Source organism: Macaca nemestrina, chromosome 17 (assembly GCF_043159975.1).
Source record: "Macaca nemestrina isolate mMacNem1 chromosome 17, mMacNem.hap1, whole genome shotgun sequence".
Taxonomy (NCBI): domain Eukaryota; kingdom Metazoa; phylum Chordata; class Mammalia; order Primates; family Cercopithecidae; genus Macaca; species Macaca nemestrina.
Window position 1 is genome coordinate 53,332,860 of NC_092141.1, and position 19,511 is coordinate 53,352,370.

Here is a 19,511-nt window from a genome sequence, read left to right on the forward strand (position 1 = left end):
AATGAAAGATACTAAAGGTTACACTTTATGAACAAATTGGTATAAAAATGAGTATAATTTAGGCCACATTATATTCAATTTTGAATGGTTTTTCTGCATGATTTGACTTGATCATGAAGTCTTTCTTGTTTAAACTGTTTATGTATAAACTAATAAATATAAACTTTAGTTAATATAAACCAAAATCCACTGTAATATGTCAAATTATATTGATAATTTTTTTGAATACAAAACTAGTCTTTGTATTCCTGGAATAAACTATTCTTGGTTATGGTATACTTTTATATGGATGAATTCAATTTGCTAAAATTTTTTGAATTCTTGAATCTCTGATAATGAGAAATATTGGTCTATAGTTTTGTTTTTTTGGCATTGATCTATGTCTATGCTTGGTCTTAGTGTTAGGGTAATGTTTGGCTTATAAAATGAATTGAATCTTTCCTCTCCTTTTAATATTTGGAAGATACTGTGTAGAATTAGTGCTATTTTTAATTTCTATTTATTTATTTAATTTTGAGATAAGAGTTTCGCTCTCGTTGCCCAGGCTGGAGTGCAATGGCACGATCCGAGCTCACTGCAACCTCCACCTCCTGGGTTCAAGCGATTCTCTTGCCTCAGCTTCCTGAGTAGCTGGGATTACAGGTGCCTGCCACCATCCCCAGCTATTTTTTGTATTTTTAGTAGAGATGGGGTTCCACCATGTTGGCCAGGCTGGTTTCGAACTCCTGACCTCAGGTGATCTACCCAGCTCGGCCTCCCAAAGTGTTGGAATTTACAGGCGTGAGCCACCACACCCGACCCTAGTGCTATTTTTTAAATGTTTGGTAGAATTTGTCAGTAAAACCATCTGGAGCTAGAGATTTCCTTTTCAGCCATCTAATATGTATTTATTTTAGCTACTGTATTTTTCAGCTGCAGAATTTCTATTTTGGCTCTTTTTTTAATACTTTCCAAACTTCTCTTAAGATCTTTGCCTATTCATCTACTTTTTCATCTTTTCCTATACATCCTAAAACGTTATTATAATAATATGTAACTCCTTGTCTGCTTGTTGCAACATCTAGTTAATCTGTGTTTTTGTTAAATTATTTTTTGATGAGAGATGTTATTTTCTAGCTTCTTCACATCTCATAATATTTTACTGTATTAAATTGTGCATAGAATTACAATGGAGACTGAGTATACCACTATTTTGTTTGATTTATTCCAGTAAGTATGAATTCTTTTCTATGTGTGATAGCTAAATTGAGAGAGTGATCATTTACATTTTATTACGAGATAAGTTAACTTGGGATTGGACCCCAGCATTAGAAAGTCAAATACATTTCTGGTTAGCACAATTCCCAACTTCCAGCTCTGTGGCTGTAGGCACTGATGATTCTGGGTTTGCGTCTCATTATCAGTGTTTGATCCTGAAGCCAGTAAGGGGTCGGGCCACAGTTATCACCTTTGGATTGAATGGGTTAAGGCCAGTTTCCAAACCCGAAGAATGTTTGAGAGTGAATAAGTTCTTTCTTGGTTTTGGTCCTGCCTTCACTGTCAGTTCACAGCAAAATTGTGGAGGGGGTAAGTATTAGAAAGAATAATTATTCAAGCAAACTATTAGTGCATGAGGAGTTTTTCTGAATCTAATCTGTCCCATCTGCTCTCATGATTGCCATTAGTTTCACAGGTTCCTCTGGACCTAGTAAGGGTAAAACTTTCTTCTCTCTCTGCCTGTACACAAACCCAACCAATTACCCTCCTCCCAGAAGATGCCACTAGCTACTGCTCACCTATGAGGTACTATCCCTCACTGTGAGTTAATTATTTAAAGCTTCCTTACACACATTTTTCTTTGACAGTCTGATAGGTAATATGATGGTTAATTTTATGTGTCAACTTGACTAGGCCACAGGTTGCCCAGATAGTTGATCAAACATTATTCTGGGCTGGGCACAGTGGCTCACGCCTATAATCCCAGCACTCGGGGAGGCTGAGGAGGGTGGATCACTTGAGGTCAAGAGTTCAGGAGCAGCCTGGCCAACATGGCGAAACCCTGTCTCTACTAAGAAAATGCAAAAATTAGCTGGCTGTGGTGGCATGCACCTGTAGTCCCAGTGACTCGGGAGACTGAAGCATAAGAATTGCTCAAACCTGGGAGGTAGAGGTTGCAGTGAGCTGAAATCTCACCACTCTACTCCAGCCTGGGAGACAGAGTAAGGCTCTGTCTCAAAAAAACAAACCAAAAAAAAAAAATTATTCTGGATATGGTTATTTGGAGATGAGATTAACGTTTGAATTGGTAGACTGAATAGTAGATTGCCCTCTGTAATATGGATAGACATCATCCAACAGGTGAAGACCTGAATAGAACAAAAAGGCTGACCCTCCCTTGAACAAGAGGGAAGTCTTCCTGCCTGACTGCTTTGAGCCAAGACATTAGTCTTTGGACTCAAACTGAAACATCACCTCTTCTTCAGTCTTTAGACTGCCAGCTTTCAGACTGGAACTTACACGATCAGCTTTCCTGGTTCTCAGGCCTTCAGACTCATACCAGAAGTGCACATTGGCTCTACCAGGTCTCCAGCTTACTGAACACAAATATTGGCCCAGAAGTCTTTACAACTGTATGAGCTAATTCCTTATTTTCTCTCTCTCTCTCTTTTTTCTTTTTCCATATACACTTTAATGGCTCTATTTCTCTGGAGAACCTTGACTGACAGAGGTAAGTATATGTTATATGCTGTATTTCTGGCATTTTGTTTTGTTTTGTTTACTGTGAGTGTGAAAGTCTTCTGCAATGTTCAATGTCCTAATTGGAAGCAGAAACTCCAAACTCACTTATTTTTGTGCTTAGTCTTTATTAAATAGGAAAATGTATGGAGAGGTTAAGGGTAAAAGAAAGACACTTATGTAACAAAAATAGAGAAATGATAGATAGGTGATCATATAGGGAAGGAGATTCATATTTGGTTGATGCATTAGTCTGTTTTCAAACTGCTATGAAGACACTACCTGAGACTGGGTAATTTATACAGAAAGGAGGTTTAATTGACTCACAGTTCCGTATGGCTAAGGAGGCCTCAGGAAACTTACAATCATGGTGGAAGGCAAAGAGGAAGCAAGGCATGTCTTACATGGCAGCAGGAGAGAGAGAGAAAGAGTGAGGAAATGCCAGACTTAAAACTGTCATCTCCCCTGAGAACTCACTCACTATCAGCAGAACAACGTATAGGGGAAACGACCCCATGATCCAATCACTTCTCACCAAGTCTCTCCCTCAACACCTGGGGATTACAAGCAAGATGAAATTTGGGTGGGGCCACAGAGCCAAAACACATCAGGTGACTTGTCATGTCAAATTGAATCCCAATTAGTGATCAAAATGTTGAGAGTTTCAAAACTACATACTTGGAAATATTTAGCAGAGAGAAGAGAATAACCAGAAAACGAGAGCTATTTTTAAATGACCATAAGACTGTCCTTACATAAGATGTTAGGTTTGTTCTTTGTTGTTCTAGAGAGCAGAACTAAGGCCAATGAGCAAAAATTTAGGGAGGCCTATTTTAGTCTCAACGAATTCATCCAATAAATGTGCTTTGAAAGGCTACTACATGACAATCCCTGTTCATGACACTTGAGATAATGTCCACTGAACAAAGAAGACAAAATTCCTGCCCTATGGAATTTACAGTCTAGCAAGGAAAATCTAAGTAATAGGAATCTAAGAACTCAATGGAAGGAAAATAACTTGTCAAGAGTGGGAAAAATGACTCTTGAGTAGCTGAGACTCCTAGTAGAATCTTGACAATTGTATAGCATATTTTGAAGGAGATTCCTAAATCAGAACAGATTTGAGTCAGGTGACCTCTGAGGTTTCTTCTCACTGTGAGATGCTCTTAATCTTTGACAATATAAACTACCTACAAAAAATATCATGGACTTCGCTATAAGCATTCTCTGAGAATTAGAGTGACTTAATTTCTTCCTTGGATGCCTAAAGAGGGGGTTTATCACTCTCAAACAGCCATTCTATGGCAGTAATTAGGTTCTTACACATCATGTGCCACACAGACACTCTGCTTGGCCACCTTCCATCTGTCCTTTATATCTTAGCTAGAAAATCACTTCCCCTTTCACTGATTCCTAATGCTAAATTAGATCCTCTTTACACTGTATTTTACCCTTTACTTTTCCTGCACAGCACTCACATCCATTTGTAATTTCACCCCCTCTATGTGTGATTATTGATGTAGCATCTATATCCCCACGAATCCTCAAGGCCCATGAGAGCAGGGACTGTACCTGTTTTCTTCTCCACTTTATGTGCAGAAGCCACCCCTGTCCCTGACACAGGACAAAGTGCAATGAATCTATATTTGGTGGTAAATGATAGGTGAATTGAGCAGGATATCTGGAGAACAGGAAATTTTCATCTTTAAGTTATCAAGAGCATTGGGTGATGGTTTCATTGTGTAAAGCCACAGAGAAAGGAAGGAGTTCCTCAGGGCTGGGCTTTTTCACAGATTCCTCTCTATTCTTATATATCTAGAACTCCGGAATGTCAGAGCTGCAGGAGACCTTAGAATTCATTTAATGCCTCGTTTGCAAAAAAGAAAAACCTGAATCTACAGAGAGGAACAGGCTATGAATATGCATGAATCCATGGATACACAGGGCGCATTTCAAGAGCACTTTCTCAGAAATATTTGGGAACACACACACACCACACACACACACACACACACACACACACACACCCCAACCCTCTCAAACCATCCAACTTAAGTTTGAAATTCATGCTAAGCTGTTGATCCGAAAGTGGCTAAAGATGGGAGAACGGGGGGAGGGGGGGTTGCTGGGCTGGTGCGGAGCCAGGGGCCTCACGGTGGCGGGGTGGGGCGGGGGGTGGCGGCCCTCACACGCCCGGGGTCCCGGGAGTCCCAGGTGCTGAAGGAGGCCGCAGGGCCCGCCGCGCGGAGCTGAAATGCTGACAGGCCTCTGACTGCGCTGGGCACCACAGTAACTTTCCGAAACCTCCCACGGCGGGGTGGGGGAGGGGAAACCCAAAATCCCAAATATAATTTAATTTCCAGGGTAAACATTTTCCTGTGAAAATGGCCAAGGCGTTCCTCGAGGCAAGGCGGCCCTCTTCGGCAGGACCACACTGCCCCCTTGAGCATCCCGCGGAAACCCTCCGCAGAGTCGCAGAGGCCAGGGACGCAGTCCTGGGAGCCGGCGGGGAACCCGGATGGAGAGACGCTAGGGCCGGGCTGCACCACCACGGAGAGGGAAGAGGCTGAAGTGGCATCTCTTCTCAAGTGAGCACATAACCAAAACATTAATTATTAGGGACGTTCCGTTTATCTTGAAAGACCTGTGAGCAAAGTGCACTACTGGAAGTGGTCAAAATAAACACCTACTGGCTGAGCTGAAGGCTAAAAGGGAAACCTGCTCTAAAGCATCTTCCCTAAGATCCTGCTTCAAGGCCTGGCATGAAACGGGTCAATTTCTTCAGCATTTATTAAGTGTTTAGTGCACGTTAGAAGCTGTGCTAAATCCGTGATATATGTTTTTTTTTTGTTTTTTGTTTTTTGTTTTTTTTTTTTTTTTACATGGAGTTTTGCTCTTGTTGCCCAGGCTGGAGTGCAATGGCGCATTATTGGTTCACTGCAGCCTCCGCCTCCCGGGTTCAAGGGATTCTCCTGCCTCAGCCTCCCAAGTAGCTGGGATTACAGTATGCGCCACCAAGCCCAGCTAATTTTTTATATTTAGTAGAGACAGGGTTTCACCATGTTGGTCAGGCTGGTCTCCAACTCCTGACCTGAGGTGATCACTCGCCTCGGCCCCCCAAAGTTCTGGGATTATAGGCGTAAGCCACCGTGCCCGGCCTATATATTGTTATTTAACCTTTATAACAACCCTGTGAGGTGGAAGTTACCGTTTTCTGGATTTTACAGAGGACAAGGACAGAGACTTTGAGAGTTTCAGCAAGTTTTCCGTAACTATATCAGTAAATGGCTGAGCAGGGATTAGAGTCTAGGTCGGTGGGACTATACTGGAATGTCAGGGAGAACCTAGATAATAATTCTGCCTGTCTGCTCTGTGAATTTGGGCTGGTTACCTCCCTTTCTCCAGACCTTCTATTTCTCCTCTGTAAAATGAAGGTCCTGCATTAGACCTCAAGGGTTAAAACTCTAAGCTTCTATGAATCTATGGCATTGGCTTAACAGGTATTAGTTCCATAGATTGGCAAATCAGAAGCACTGAAAAGAGCATCAAGACGGGAAGGTTTGGACAAGCAGTAGTGTAGCAATGGAGGTCAGCTTTGCACAGGACACAGTGCTGGGGACCCAGAGCCTGGGCAAATGGAATGGAGGCATAGAGAGGAGAGCCAGGTCCAGATGTGTGTCCTATAATTGCACAGATTCCACCTGCTTTCTAATTTGGACACAGAATGGCCTTGCACAGATAGAGTTGTTAGCTGGTCCATCTGAGATCAAAGACAAACTATTCTGCCATGTTACAAGGTGATAAATTACATTTATAGTACGATGTCTATGCCGGTTGGAGTTTATATGAAGACAGTGGGGATGTAGCATTTACAAGCTGTAGAAGTAAATGGAATTGAAAAGCCATTTATCGCTTCCTCTCTCAAATATGTCTCCTGTGGGTTAGGGAGAAAGTCAGTAGGATCTCATGGTAAACTGCTGACCCTGGAAAATTGCTTCTTAAAATAATAGTTATAACTTACTGAGCTCCATCTCTGTCACTGACATTAGTGTAATGATTGCCAGAAAGTTCCCAGAGTCGTTACCTTGTGGATATTGCAATATTTGAGACCTTCAGTGCTTCAGTTTAATTTCACATACACACATATACATTGAGCCACTATATATACTAAGCACTATTATTCTATTCTACAAGCTGGGGTAAGAGAGCATTTCAATTTTACTCTCAAGAAATTCTTTGTCTTTGGCATAAGAAACAAAAAGAGCAACTGTTAACATTTCAAGCTGATAAGAGCCACGAGAGAGGTTTGCCTGAGGTCTTATGGGACTCAGATCCCAATTCAGTCTGACTGAGAAAGAACGGTTAAAAGAACCATGCGGAGGAAGAGATAAATCCAGTCCGGTGGGTGAGGGCAGGAAGAATGTTCTAGACAAAGGAACGATCATGAGCAAAGACACTGCTGCATGGAACACTACGGTTTATTCGTGGAACTGCATAAAGCTGTTCTGGCAGCAGGAAGGATGCCTGTGGGACAGTGGCACAGGATAAGTCTGGAGAGGTAGATGTGGGGCGCAGATCAAAAAGACTTCCTACTGCTTCATAAGCCATTTGAATCTTATCCTAAAGGAAGTGTGAGGCCCCTGAAGGATTTCATGCAGTGCAATCATCCTTAATATAATCAGTACACATTTTAAATGCCCTCATGGCTAAGACCTGAAAACAAACAAGATCAAGACTAGAAGAAATAAGATAATATAACATTATTATAATACAAAATATTATAAATATTATATATTATTACACATCATTAATACAACGAGCAGTTAGAATTCTTTTAGGCTGTTGACAATTTCTGGACTTTACCATTGTAAGATGGACTGGGTACATGTAACAGAATCTGTACTTGATTTTTAATGTGTTTACAGGGCCACGATAGCATCTATGAATCAGTGCCTTAGGTTTAGAACACTCTCTTACAAACAGTAAATAATTCCATTTTATTTGTGTCTTCTCGGCTTTGGCAGGACACCATCACACTATCTGTGCTTTCCATTTTGCAGTTAGTTGGTCTTCTCTAGTTAGACACAACTGACTGCACACAACTTCTGCAGTTAGTTGTGTCTTCTCATTTTGCAGTTAGTTGGTCTACAATCAGAAACAATATTCCCAGGGTTATAGACAGGAGGAGCCAGCCCTCTTCCATCTGCCGCTGCCTCTATGAAATTCCAGCATCATTTTTCTGGTTTTCATTTGGAAACAAAGACACTAAAGAGTATCTTTGAAGAGTCTGAAATCCATAAAACAGAGAGCAAAAAAACCTGAAAATAGAACCGGAAAACTTATTTGTTCTTTCCCTTGAGTTCTTGTGCAGACTAGGAATTATGATGCAACTTGACTTGCTGACCATAAATTGTCCAATTTCTTCACGCCTCCAAGCTGACGCCAACCTGTCATCAAGATCTGGTCTTGATCTCTCCAGTCTGGTTCTTCACTTTTTAAACTAAAGCCTGGCTCTTTACAGTCTCTTTCTGATTAACTTAGGATCTGGCTTTTCTCAGTCAGATTTCTGCCCACTGAAGAACTGATATAACAATACCGTTTCCTGGGACTTCCAACATCTCAGTGAAAATACGGCAATGGAAAAAACACATAACTTAAACCAAACAGTTACCATTTGCTCTGAGGTTCAAGAGCCAGTCCTGGATAATATACTCCTGTACTTATTCAAGTGTAACTTCACTGTAGAATTTCCTGACCCCCTTATTTAAAATTGCAACCTGCCGCCATACCTCATTCCGTTTGCCCCACACTAATTTTTTGTGTATCTCTTATTGTAACTTGTTTATTATAGTTATTGTTTATTGCCTATTGCTCCCCCAACCCCAAAAATACAAAGTTCACAAGGACAAAGACTTTTTCTTTTTTTATTCATTGAAGTATTTTAAGAGTATATGAAAGTACCTTGTGCATAATACATATTCAATACATGTTTTCCTAATATGGGAGGTGTACTTATATATTTTTTTCTATATACACACAGGCTTACATCTATATTTCAATAAAGAGAATTGGCTAGATAGGTAGGTAGAGGTGAAGAGGTAAGTAGGTAGGTAGGTAGATGGAGATGCTTTTGTGTTTATGTGGGAGTATAGGAAAAGATATAAGGAGAGAGAACATTGAAACAGATTCAGCCAGAGTGAGAATCACCATGTCATATCTCTAGATACAATGATTTCTGTACAAGTAATTAGCATACCCAATCTAAAAATTCCTTGTGGAATCACAGAGGAATGATCGAAATTGAGATTCTTCTAGGAAATCCAGGATAGTCTCTGTGCTCATTAGTTAGATCTCACCCAAGGTATGATGGACCCCTCCTCACTTGGAATATCCACCTGAGATCCAGAATTATAGATCCTAGAGAAGCTTCGAAACCATAGACCTTGGCATTAGAGAGGTAAAAGAGAAAACTGGAGAGCTCCTCTCAGTGGCAATACCAAGTAGTAGTGACTCAAGAAAGTTTTATCGCATCTCCATTTCCAAGTCAAACTCAGTAAAAATATAATCTGCATAAAAGCCACAGTAAGACTTCAATTAAAATATTCTGAGACACCTTCATGTTCACTCAACTCTGTCGAATCCTTCTCACCAGATGGCTACCCACAACCTCTCCTTTGTGGAAGTTCCACAACCACATTACTACTCTTCTTCTTTCCCTGCATGATCCACAGCCTATAGTGTAATCTCCAAGCCGCGAGCCCATCTAGTACCAATGTCTCAAGTGCTTCAGTAATCAGAGTACTTTGAGAGCTTTAATTCTGAAAGGATGCTACTAATGACATGGATTTCCCTCTAAAAATCTCCATGTACTATGATTTCAAGTCTTTCTATGTCTCTTTATCTTTTTCTATTTCTGTCTCTGTCTTTCACAACACACATACACATACATATCAATTACAGTAGTCCCTACCTTGTTCTATATGGGAGATATGTTTCAAGGACCCCCAGTGAATGCCTGAAACTGCAGATAGCATTGAACCCTATTCATACAGGTTGAGTATCCCTTATCCGAAACTCTTGAGACCAGAAGTGCTTAGGATTTCAGACTTTTTTGGATTTTGGAATATTTGCACTGCTTGAACATCCCAAATCCAAAAATCCAGAATCCAAAATGCTCCAATGAATATCATGTTGGCACTCAAACAGTTTCAAATTTTAGAGCATTTCAGATTTCAGATTTTCAGATTTGGAGTTCTGATTCTTGTACTCTTGTTTCTTTTTCTATACATATATACCTATGATAAAGTTTAATTTATAAATTAGACACGGTAAGAGGTCAACATTAATAACTAATGATAAAATAGAACAATTATAACAATATGCCACAATAAAGGTTATGTGAATGTGTGCTTGCACTCTCACTCTTGCGCTCTCTCTCTAAATACCTTAATATTTTTGGATTGTAGTTGACACTGGGCAACCAAAACCATGGAAAACAAAATCATGGATGTGCACTACTCTATAGGGTATTTTTCTATGGCCTCAGTGAGCCCATCATTCATTTCTGGTGGTTATAGAAGAATTTGGAATAATCATCTACATGGATGTAAAATCCTGTTTCTGCAACTGTGGACTAGAATTATACAAGCTTTATTTTTCTTTTTCAAGTGAAGTGTACAAAGATACAGTTTATTCCATCTTCCCTCTGGGGAATCTACATATTCCTGTTGTATGTGATGAGTGTGTTGCTATGGAAATAATTATGGCTTTACATTAAGTAGCCAGAAAGCCAGCAACAAGAAAATCGGTTTTATTTACTATTCAGTCATGCATTTCCAACCCCACCCTGCCCCAGCAGACTCTATGCCCTGAAGTTTTCCAGAATTCCTTGCTACAAGAACGGTTCAGCTATGACCACTGGATGGCCACTTTTGGCAATGGTGAGTGGTGCAAAATTTTTAAAAATCTGGTTTTTTTTCTTTGCAAAAATAAAAAGATATTCATCACTCTAAACTAAATTAAGGATAGGAATATACATTCCAATGGATCTCACCTTGAAAATGTGCTTCAGTGGTTGTTTATCACCAAACCTTTGACTTCCTATGAGAACACTGCTCCTGCACCCCAGTTAGCTCCATGCTTTTCCACCCTGGGTGGTCATTAGAATCCCCTGGAGAAACTTTAAAAACCTATAGATATCTTGTCCCTATATAAACCAGGCTCCATGGGGTTGGGACCAGGCATCATAATTTTTCAAAAGTTCCCCAGGTGATTTTAATATTCAGTGCAGGGTTGAGAAACGTGGAATTAGTTGGTGGGCAGAAACCTCCCCTACCATCAAGTCGGCTTTCCATTTGACGTTCCTGCTATTTTTATGAAAGTAGTTGGAATCCTGGCCCAATAAATAGCACTTGTTGCTGACTGCTCACTGCAGCCAGGGACTTTGCATACCTCATCTCAAAAAAATGTTGAGATGTTCCCCTTTTACACAAAAAGAAATTGAGGCTCAAAGGGGTTAAGCAGCAGCAGCGATGAAAAAAAAATTGTTAAGTCACTGCTGCTACTCTTTACTAGAGGATTAAAATGACATATGATAATAGAAAAAACAAAGTCAAGAGAGATACAGATTCTATCTGTGCTCTCCTATGGATGTTCAATGTGAAAGTGTATGTTTTGGTTTGGTTTGGTTTGGTTTGGTTTGGTTTGGTTTGGTTTGGTTTGGTTAACCATGAGCCTCAGCTTTCCTCTTAGCAAGATGACAGAATTAGATCAAATGCCTTCCAGTTTCCCCCCAGCCTTAGCATCCTGTATGCTATGGTTGAAACTGCACAGCCCGTAGAAACAGATAGACTAGCTTTTTAATACTAGATAGGTTAAATAGCTCATTTATGAGCTCTGTAATCTCCAATAAGTACACTTCTCTGAGCTCCAGTTTTCTTTATCTTTAAAATTAAAAAATAAATCCGAGTTGTCGTCCAGATTGTAGTGAGGTCTAGGATAATGTATGTAAAGTGCTTGGTTCACATTAGATATTCAACAAAAGCACCATTTGATATGTGTTTATTCAGTCACTCTGCATTCAATAAATATCATGGAAGGTCTTTGAGATTCTGGGCTACAATGATGAGTAAAAACCAGTGCTAAGTTTTCCCTCATGGAGCTTACAATCTGGTGAGGAAAGAGAAATTAACTGAGACAAATGCAGAATTACAACTGCAACAAGCACAAACATGAAGCTAAGAGATGCTATATTAGGAGAATTTGACCTGGTCAAGGAAGTTAAAAAGAGGCTTCCTGAGGAAAGTGAACCTTTAACTGAGATGAGATGTAGGAATAGTGTTAATAAAACGATGAGAATAGGGCAGAGGGGACAGTAGGGATGACCTCTGTGGCAGATTTCACTGTGACTGGAGCAGAGATGAATGCGGTTGAGAGTGGTTATTGACCAGGCACTGAATGGGGCTTGCAGGCTGTCTTAAGGAATTGTGTCTGAAGCTTATGAGCAAAGAAAGTTATTACAAGATGTTAAACAGGAGGGAAATATGATTAAATTTACATTTTTTTTTGTTCTCTTTTGTTTGAGACAGGGTCTTGTTCTGTCACCCAATCTGGAGTGCAGTCGTGCAATCATAGCTCACTGCAGCCTCAATCTCCTGGGCTCAAGAGATCCTCCTGTCTCAGTCTCCAAGTAGCTGGGACTAAAGGTGTACACTATCATGCCTTGCTATTTTTTTATTTTTGTAGAGATTAGGTCTTTCTATATTTCCCAGGCTGGTCTCAAACTCCTGGCCTCAAGCGATTCTCCTAGCTATGGCCTCCTGAAGTGCTGGGATTAAAGGTGTGAGTCACAGCACTCAGCCTGCAGTTTGAAAAGAACAGTCTGGTGTGAAGATCAGACTGGTGGGGAGTCAGCAGAGTGAGGACAATGAAGTGAATGAAGAGGCAGTTATCCCCTGGGCAAGAGAGATGATGCTGCCTCTGTCAGAAGATGGTTACAGACATGGAGAGATATGATGGATTTGAGGATGTAAGGGGGATAAAATAGACAATTTTGGTAAAGGATTTGGAGTGCGAGGTGGTGAGGGAGACAAAGAGAAAGGAAGAAATAACATTCTGGATTACAAAACCAAATGAAAATTGGCGCTATTTGCCAAGACATGTGACCCAGGTTGGAAGTTTTATGGGGTAAAAGGGCATTGAAAAAGATGATGAGATAGGTTTTAGACATGTTGTGTTTTAAGTGCATCCAAATCTTCTAAGAGGCACATTTACCAAAGGCAAGTACCATTATAGGTACTCAAGAAAGGAAGTTTCCCAGTGATGATCAACATCACACAAATACAATCTAAGAGTCTTGTGCACTCATTCTTGTGTCTCCCCGATCCATTATGCACACGGAAGCCAGAATGACCTTTAACAATGCAAATCCATTTAGGTTGCTATTGTCTGAAATCTTGTTATTACCACCCACTGATTGTAGCATTGTCTAAAGTTCTTCATGTGGCTCACAAGGCTCTCCCTCATCATTGGCTGCACCTCCATCCTTGAGTGAGCTCATCTCACTTTCCTTCTACTCATTGTGTCCTCCATGTTGTCATCCTTTCATTTCTCAGATATGCCAAACTCCTTCCTATAACTACCATATCTATGATCAAACTCCACTATATCACCATACAACCTTCACATCACCAGACTGGTACTGCTACTCCTCCAAGATTCTATTTAAACACCACAGTCTCAGGGACACTTTCTCTATTCCCCACTCCACCATACACTATGTTAGATTCCCTTGATGTACATTCCCCCAGCACTCTCCTTTTCACTGCCTATCACAACAGGAAGTATAGAACATTTTGTATAATTTTGGCTTATTATTAGTCACTCTTACTAGAACAAGGGATATGTATTTATTTCTTATTGATGCAGTCTTAGCATGGAGGTGACTAAGGACGATTTCATGGGAGAAGACAATGAAGCTATAACTTTGTCTTCAATGTGTCCCAGGAAGAAACAATGGCAGGACAAAGGTATGGAATTGAAGCCAACACATATTCAAAAACATACTTGATAGTTTAGCCCTAGGCCCGGGAAGAACTTTAAGGAGAAGAATGCTGTTTTGGTGAAGAGTAGCAGTCTGTTTTGCTGAAGATAACCCAGGAAGTCTCCCAGTTCTGCAAAGAATATGCCTTAGGTGGCCACTGAAGGAAAGTGCTTCAAAGAGATAGATGAGGCAAGGATAGAGAACACCCTTCACCTCACAGTCAGACAGAAGCCCACTGACTCAACCTTGTCTTTGGAGCACTTGGTATGTTCAATGAAAAAATAATTAAAGACATAATGGTGGACTAAAGCATTCTTTTTTAGTTTCTAGTATACACAACAAGTATCAGTTGCCAAAGGTTTCAGAAAATGTTTTAGGACTACAAGTATGTAATTTATGAAATTCTATCCATCAGGTTATGTCATTCCTTATGAATTGGAAAATATTAATTATGTCATTTGATTGAATTTTTATGAGTAAACACCTTGGTTGAACTCATAAGGCACTCATTCTCCTACTTCTCCTGCAGGGTGGGAAAAAAATAAGTGAACCTACAGGGTTGAGTCATGTTATATCACAATAGGCATGTACTAGCCTATTGCAACACAGAAGAATAAAGAATCTAAGTTGAGGTTGAAGATGCACTAGACACTTCTTATTTTTGCCTTCCCAATATCAATCTCCCATTCAGCAAGTGTTTTGTGGGCACACTTGATTCAATTTAGCTGACTTCAGCCCAAAGCTCCAGGACAGGACACATGACCCAGTTGGAATCAATTTAAATAGTATATTCCCTCAGTTTTCATTAGTGGTAAATAGGCAGTCTGTGGTCTCCCAACTCCTACTGGGACATAGGAGAAAGACATACTACTAGTCACTCTGCTGGTCAGACCTCAGTCTGGCACTTCAGGTAGCCACCTTGTACCAAATAAGAGAGCCTGATGGAGGTTTGGGACAGTTATAAGGAAAGCAGACCCATGGGATAAAGGAAACATCGTCCTAGTGAAAATGTCTGAGTTTTTACCACCAACTGTTCTTGAAGTGAGACTATCTCTACATTTTATATTCTAAGCTAATAAATCCTCCATATTTAAGTGTCTGTCCCTTGCAATTGGGATAATTTGAAACTGGCTATAGCAAATAGTAAAGGATATCAAAATGCAAAGAATGATGAGGCCAGAAGAAGTAATAAGTCAATAAGCCAGAAACAAAGTGGAAATCAGAAAATGAGGAAGGAAGATTTTTAAGCCAAAGATGAATGGCTGTCATGAACCAAGCTAGGAAAAGTGGGACTACAGGAGGTTAGGCTTTTGTGGTGCTTGGAGCATGGGACAGGTAGCAGTTCAACATGCATGAAAGGGCTAAAGAATACTGTATTTGCTGCCGTAATGAAGTCCCATGAACTGGTGGCTTGGGATGGCAGGCATTTATTGTCTCACACTTCTGGAGGCTGGAAATCTGAAATCGAGGTGCTGCTAGGTTATGTTCCCTCCGAAGTATCTAAGGGAGGATCCTTCCTTGCTTCTTCAAGCTTCTGGCAGCCCCAAACTACTTAGCTTGTGGCAGCATCACTCCAAGCTCCACCTTCAATTTCCCATGATTGTCTTCCCTTTGTGTCTCTGCATCTGTGTCCAAATTTCCCTCTTCTTATAAGGCCATAATCGTATTGGATTTAGGGCTCACCCTATTCTAGAATGACCTTATCTTATTACATCTACAATGACCCCATTCCCAGATAAGGTCACATTCTGAGGTACCTGGGGCTGGACTTCAACATATCTTTTTGAGGAACACAACTCAACCTATTACAAATATTGACTTGCCTAAACCCTTAGAACGACCACCTGGGAAATTTATTCTTTTGCATCCCTCTGCTCCCCTCCTCTTTTTCACATCCCTTCCACCATTCAACAGAACTCTTTCTAATTACTTTCTTATCCAGGATCCAGCTGTCTGTCTATCAGGTTAACTTCCCAGCCCTCCCCTATTTTCAGAAAACTCTACCTATACTCTGTCCACACCATTACATGCATGGGGATCCCAAAGGGCACGTTCCTATACCCACACACAAGTGATGGACCTCAGGTGAAAAGCTGATCCTACCTAAGCTAAAATCCCCTTCTAGGAACTTAGAATTGAGACTGGGAAAGACATGTGGGCTCTTTCCTGGTGGCTAGTTCTTTTCCACTTAGGAGTTGCAGGCTGTAGCCATTTTTTCTCATATGGACTAAGAGGCAGAGAAAGCCAGTATTGACACAGGGAGGGGAACAGCACATACTGAGGCCTTTTGGGGGTAGAGGGCAGGGAAAGGGAGAGCATCAGGAAAAACAGATAATGCATGCTGGGCTTAATACCTAGGTGATGAGTTAACAGGTGCAGCAAATCACTGTAGCGCATGTCTACCTATGTAACAACCCTGCACATCCTGCACATGTACCCCAGAACTTAAAATTTTAAAAAATAATAATTTTAAAAGGAGAGAGAACAAAACTGACTCCAAGACTCCAAAAGCAGAGTAGATACAAGAGACAAGCAGGGGTGCTGTGGGCATTGGAGGCTCTAGTTTCAGTCAGCTCCTGAGACTCAGGGGCTTCCTCCTTGTGCTTGTGTTCCATGAGATACGCCTCTTTCATTATTCTAATTCACCTACATTTTGTAAGTCAGCCTTCAGACATAAATAACTTATAAATACATTATAAATACACTGTATCAAAATCTGCTATTAAGGAAGTTTCTGATATGGTTGTACACACTGATATGTGAAGGATTTGAAGGCTCAACATGTTTTATAGTCCAGTATAATCTAGAGCTAGAAGTCTTAATCCAAAGATATGAAACTAAAGAATGGCAACAAAAGGCGGGAGGCAAGGTCTTTCAGGGGGGATGAGAATATTCCAGTTGCTTCTAAATAATATTGTGCAAAGAGAATTCAAAATTATTAAGTGGTTCTCAAACTTGAGCATGCATGAGAGTCACCTAGGAGGCTTGTAAAATACAGAGATCTAGGACCGCCTCTGAATGTATGAATTGGTAGATCTGCACACAAGGGTTTGCCTTTCTAACAATTCCCAGGGTGATTTGATGCTGTTGGTCTAGGGTACATACTTTGAAAACCACTAATTTTGAAGTCTGGCATTGGGTAAGGAAACTGTGCCAGGCGGTGCATGCGAGCACTTAAAAACTTTTCTTTGTGTGGGAGGATACTTCCCTTATTTGGACCAGCACTGTGAATAAGTTGTTCATTTTGGAAAAACCTTTAGAGAAATTCAGAGGAAGTATGTAGAAGGCACACTTTAAGTTTCCTTGCAGATTGTTCCTTCAAAAGTATAAATTTTAGAGGTTACTTGTTGTATTCAGAAAAGATGCTGGATTCAAAGCCTGAGAACTTTGCTTCTGTATTTGTACTTGCTGTGGAACATCTTTGGGTCTCAGGTTTCTTATCTCTCAAATAAAAGAATTGAATTATTTTATCTCTTAGATCACTCTTGGCTCTAATATCCTCACATCTATGATGTTGCTCAAATATTGCTCCTGAAACTCCTCTGAGTGATATTCCCTAAGCAAACACATTCAAAGACCATCTCTAACCACCCCAGTCCACACCCCTCTGAAGGACAGAGTGGCGGTGAGTGTGAAGCATGCAGTACTTTGCAGTGTTTCCAGGGAACATATCACAAAAGTTGAACCAAGAGGAAACTGCCCCAGAAGAGAAGGATGGTCTCTTTAAACTCTTAAACCATTTACACTGAATTGTGCTGAAGTTTTTGCAACCATTTAAAGCCCCCAAAGCCCTCAACTTAGCTTGGGGTGCTGATCAAAACAAATGGGATGTTGTAAATCATACTCTAATGTCCAGGGCCTAGCAGAACACAGGCAAATATTAGATATCCAGCAAAATTTTTTTAGCTCATAGAACATATTGATCAAGGGAATATTCCCTTGTGCCCAGAAGGCTCAGACAAGACACAATTTGATAGACACACGTGTAAGCCATAGCATTAGGGATTACACACAGCAGCTCTCAAAGGCCTAGGGGCATAATACATTGCATCAAGTTGGAAAACACACTCAGATTGAAGCCATAGATGCTCCTTCAACCAAGTATTCAGGCATTCTTGCCTTTGTAAGAACTGCAAGCAAAGACAGAACACCACCAATGAGTTTTCAGGTGAGAGACTTTAAAAACTGGGAGTAGAGATAAAAGGAGAGAAGAACAATTTGCTATCTGTGTTCTTCATTCCAAGTCTTCCTGGAGCAGAAATTTCTCCTCTTCTTTTCCCCCTTCAAACGTCCTGAGGCAGTTGCCATTTTGGAAGAAGGATGTATCTGGACATTAAAATAGTAAAAATAATAATAGCATGTTACTTTGTGCAATCAGCATTCTAGGTACTAAAGAATACAGATAATTGAGACACAGAGCTTCCCCTCAAGGATCTCATATCCTCACCTGAGAGTGAGCTTTCAAAATATACCTCCGACAGCATGGTGACCGAGCTGTTGCGGTGTGCAGAAAGGAGAGAAACCCAAGCTTGCTTGGGTGTTTCTGTTTTGTTGTTGTTGTTGTTTGTTTGTTTGAGACGGAGTCTCGCTCTGTCCCCCAGGTTGCAGTGCAATGGCGCCATCTTGGCTCACTGCAAGCTCCGCCTCCCGGGTTCACGCCATTCTCCCGCCTCAGTCCCCCGAGTAGCTGGGACTACAGGCGCGCACCACCACGCCCAGCTAATTTTTTGTATTTTTAGTGGAGACGGGGTTTCACCGTGTTAGCCAGGATGATCTCGATCTCTTGACCTCGTGATCTGCCTGCCTCAGCCTCCCGAAGTGTTAGGATTAGAGGTGTGAGCCACCGCGCCTGGTTGGGTGTTTCTGTTTTGATGGCAAAATGTCTGTTTGGCCAGGCGCGATGGCTCACGCCTGTAATCCCAGCACTTTGGGAGGCCGAGGCGGGCGGATCACGAGGTCGGGAGATTGAGACCATCCTGGCTAACACGGTGAAACCCCGTCTCTACTAAAAATACAAAAAATTAGCCGGGCGTGGTGGTGGGAGCCTGTAGTCCCAGCTACTCGGGAGGCTGAGGCGGGAGAATGGCATGAACCTGGGAGGCAGAGCTTGCAGTGAGCCGGGATCCCACCACTGCACTCCAGCCTGGACGACAAAGCAAGACTCCATCTGAAAAAAAAAACAACAAAAAAAGTCTGTTTGACTAAAAGCAGTTAAAATATTCCTTTTGTGACCAAGGTGTCCCTGCCAGCTGCTGAAGAGGGACTGCTGAGATACCTGGTCTCAGGCTGAAGTTCTACATGGGTGGTGGAGGGTTTTTCCAGGAAGACAACTGTGAGCATAATGCTGATGATTTCTGTCTGAGGCTTGTGCAGTTCTTAAGGAGGACCAACCATGCATCCGCTATACTGGAATCCCCTGGAGTATTTGTTAATAACTCAGACCCTAGGGCCTCTCCTCAGACCCAGAGAATCAAAATGTCTATGAGAATGATCCTTACAAGGAAATGAAAGGCAGAAGTATCATGAACATCTTTCTTCATCAACCCCTTAGTTGCATATTCTACATCAAGAAGGCTAGATGCAAAGAGGTGATCAGGATTTGCAGCTTTCTAAAGGCTGTAGACTTTGCCTCTTCTTCACCCTTCTAAGACAATGAGAAAACAAAAGTGTATATTGCTCTCTGAAAGGTATAGGAAGAGTCAACATAAGATATAGACCCCTGGTTTATAGTTAAAGGCAGTAAGTTTGAAACACG

General features: G+C 41.1%; 1 protein-coding gene across 11 annotated transcripts in view; it reads right to left on the minus strand.

Annotated features, from left to right (window-relative positions):
• The window catches only part of PCT (phosphatidylcholine transfer protein), a 304,249-nt gene that overhangs the window by 17,331 nt on the left and 267,407 nt on the right, over positions 1 to 19,511 (minus strand). Inside the window, exons 7-8 of one of the 11 annotated variants that reach the window (XM_071082931.1) lie at positions 19,255 to 19,400; positions 5,776 to 18,082 (exon numbers count right to left, since the gene is read on the minus strand). The exons of 6 other annotated variants lie outside the window; for them this stretch is intronic. The gene's annotated coding sequence lies outside the window, so the exon portion shown is untranslated. Of the gene's footprint in view, positions 1 to 5,775; positions 18,083 to 19,254; positions 19,401 to 19,511 lie in introns of those variants that run through there. 4 more of the 11 variants (XM_071082918.1, XM_071082929.1, XM_071082916.1 and 1 more) reach the window with 4 other exon arrangements.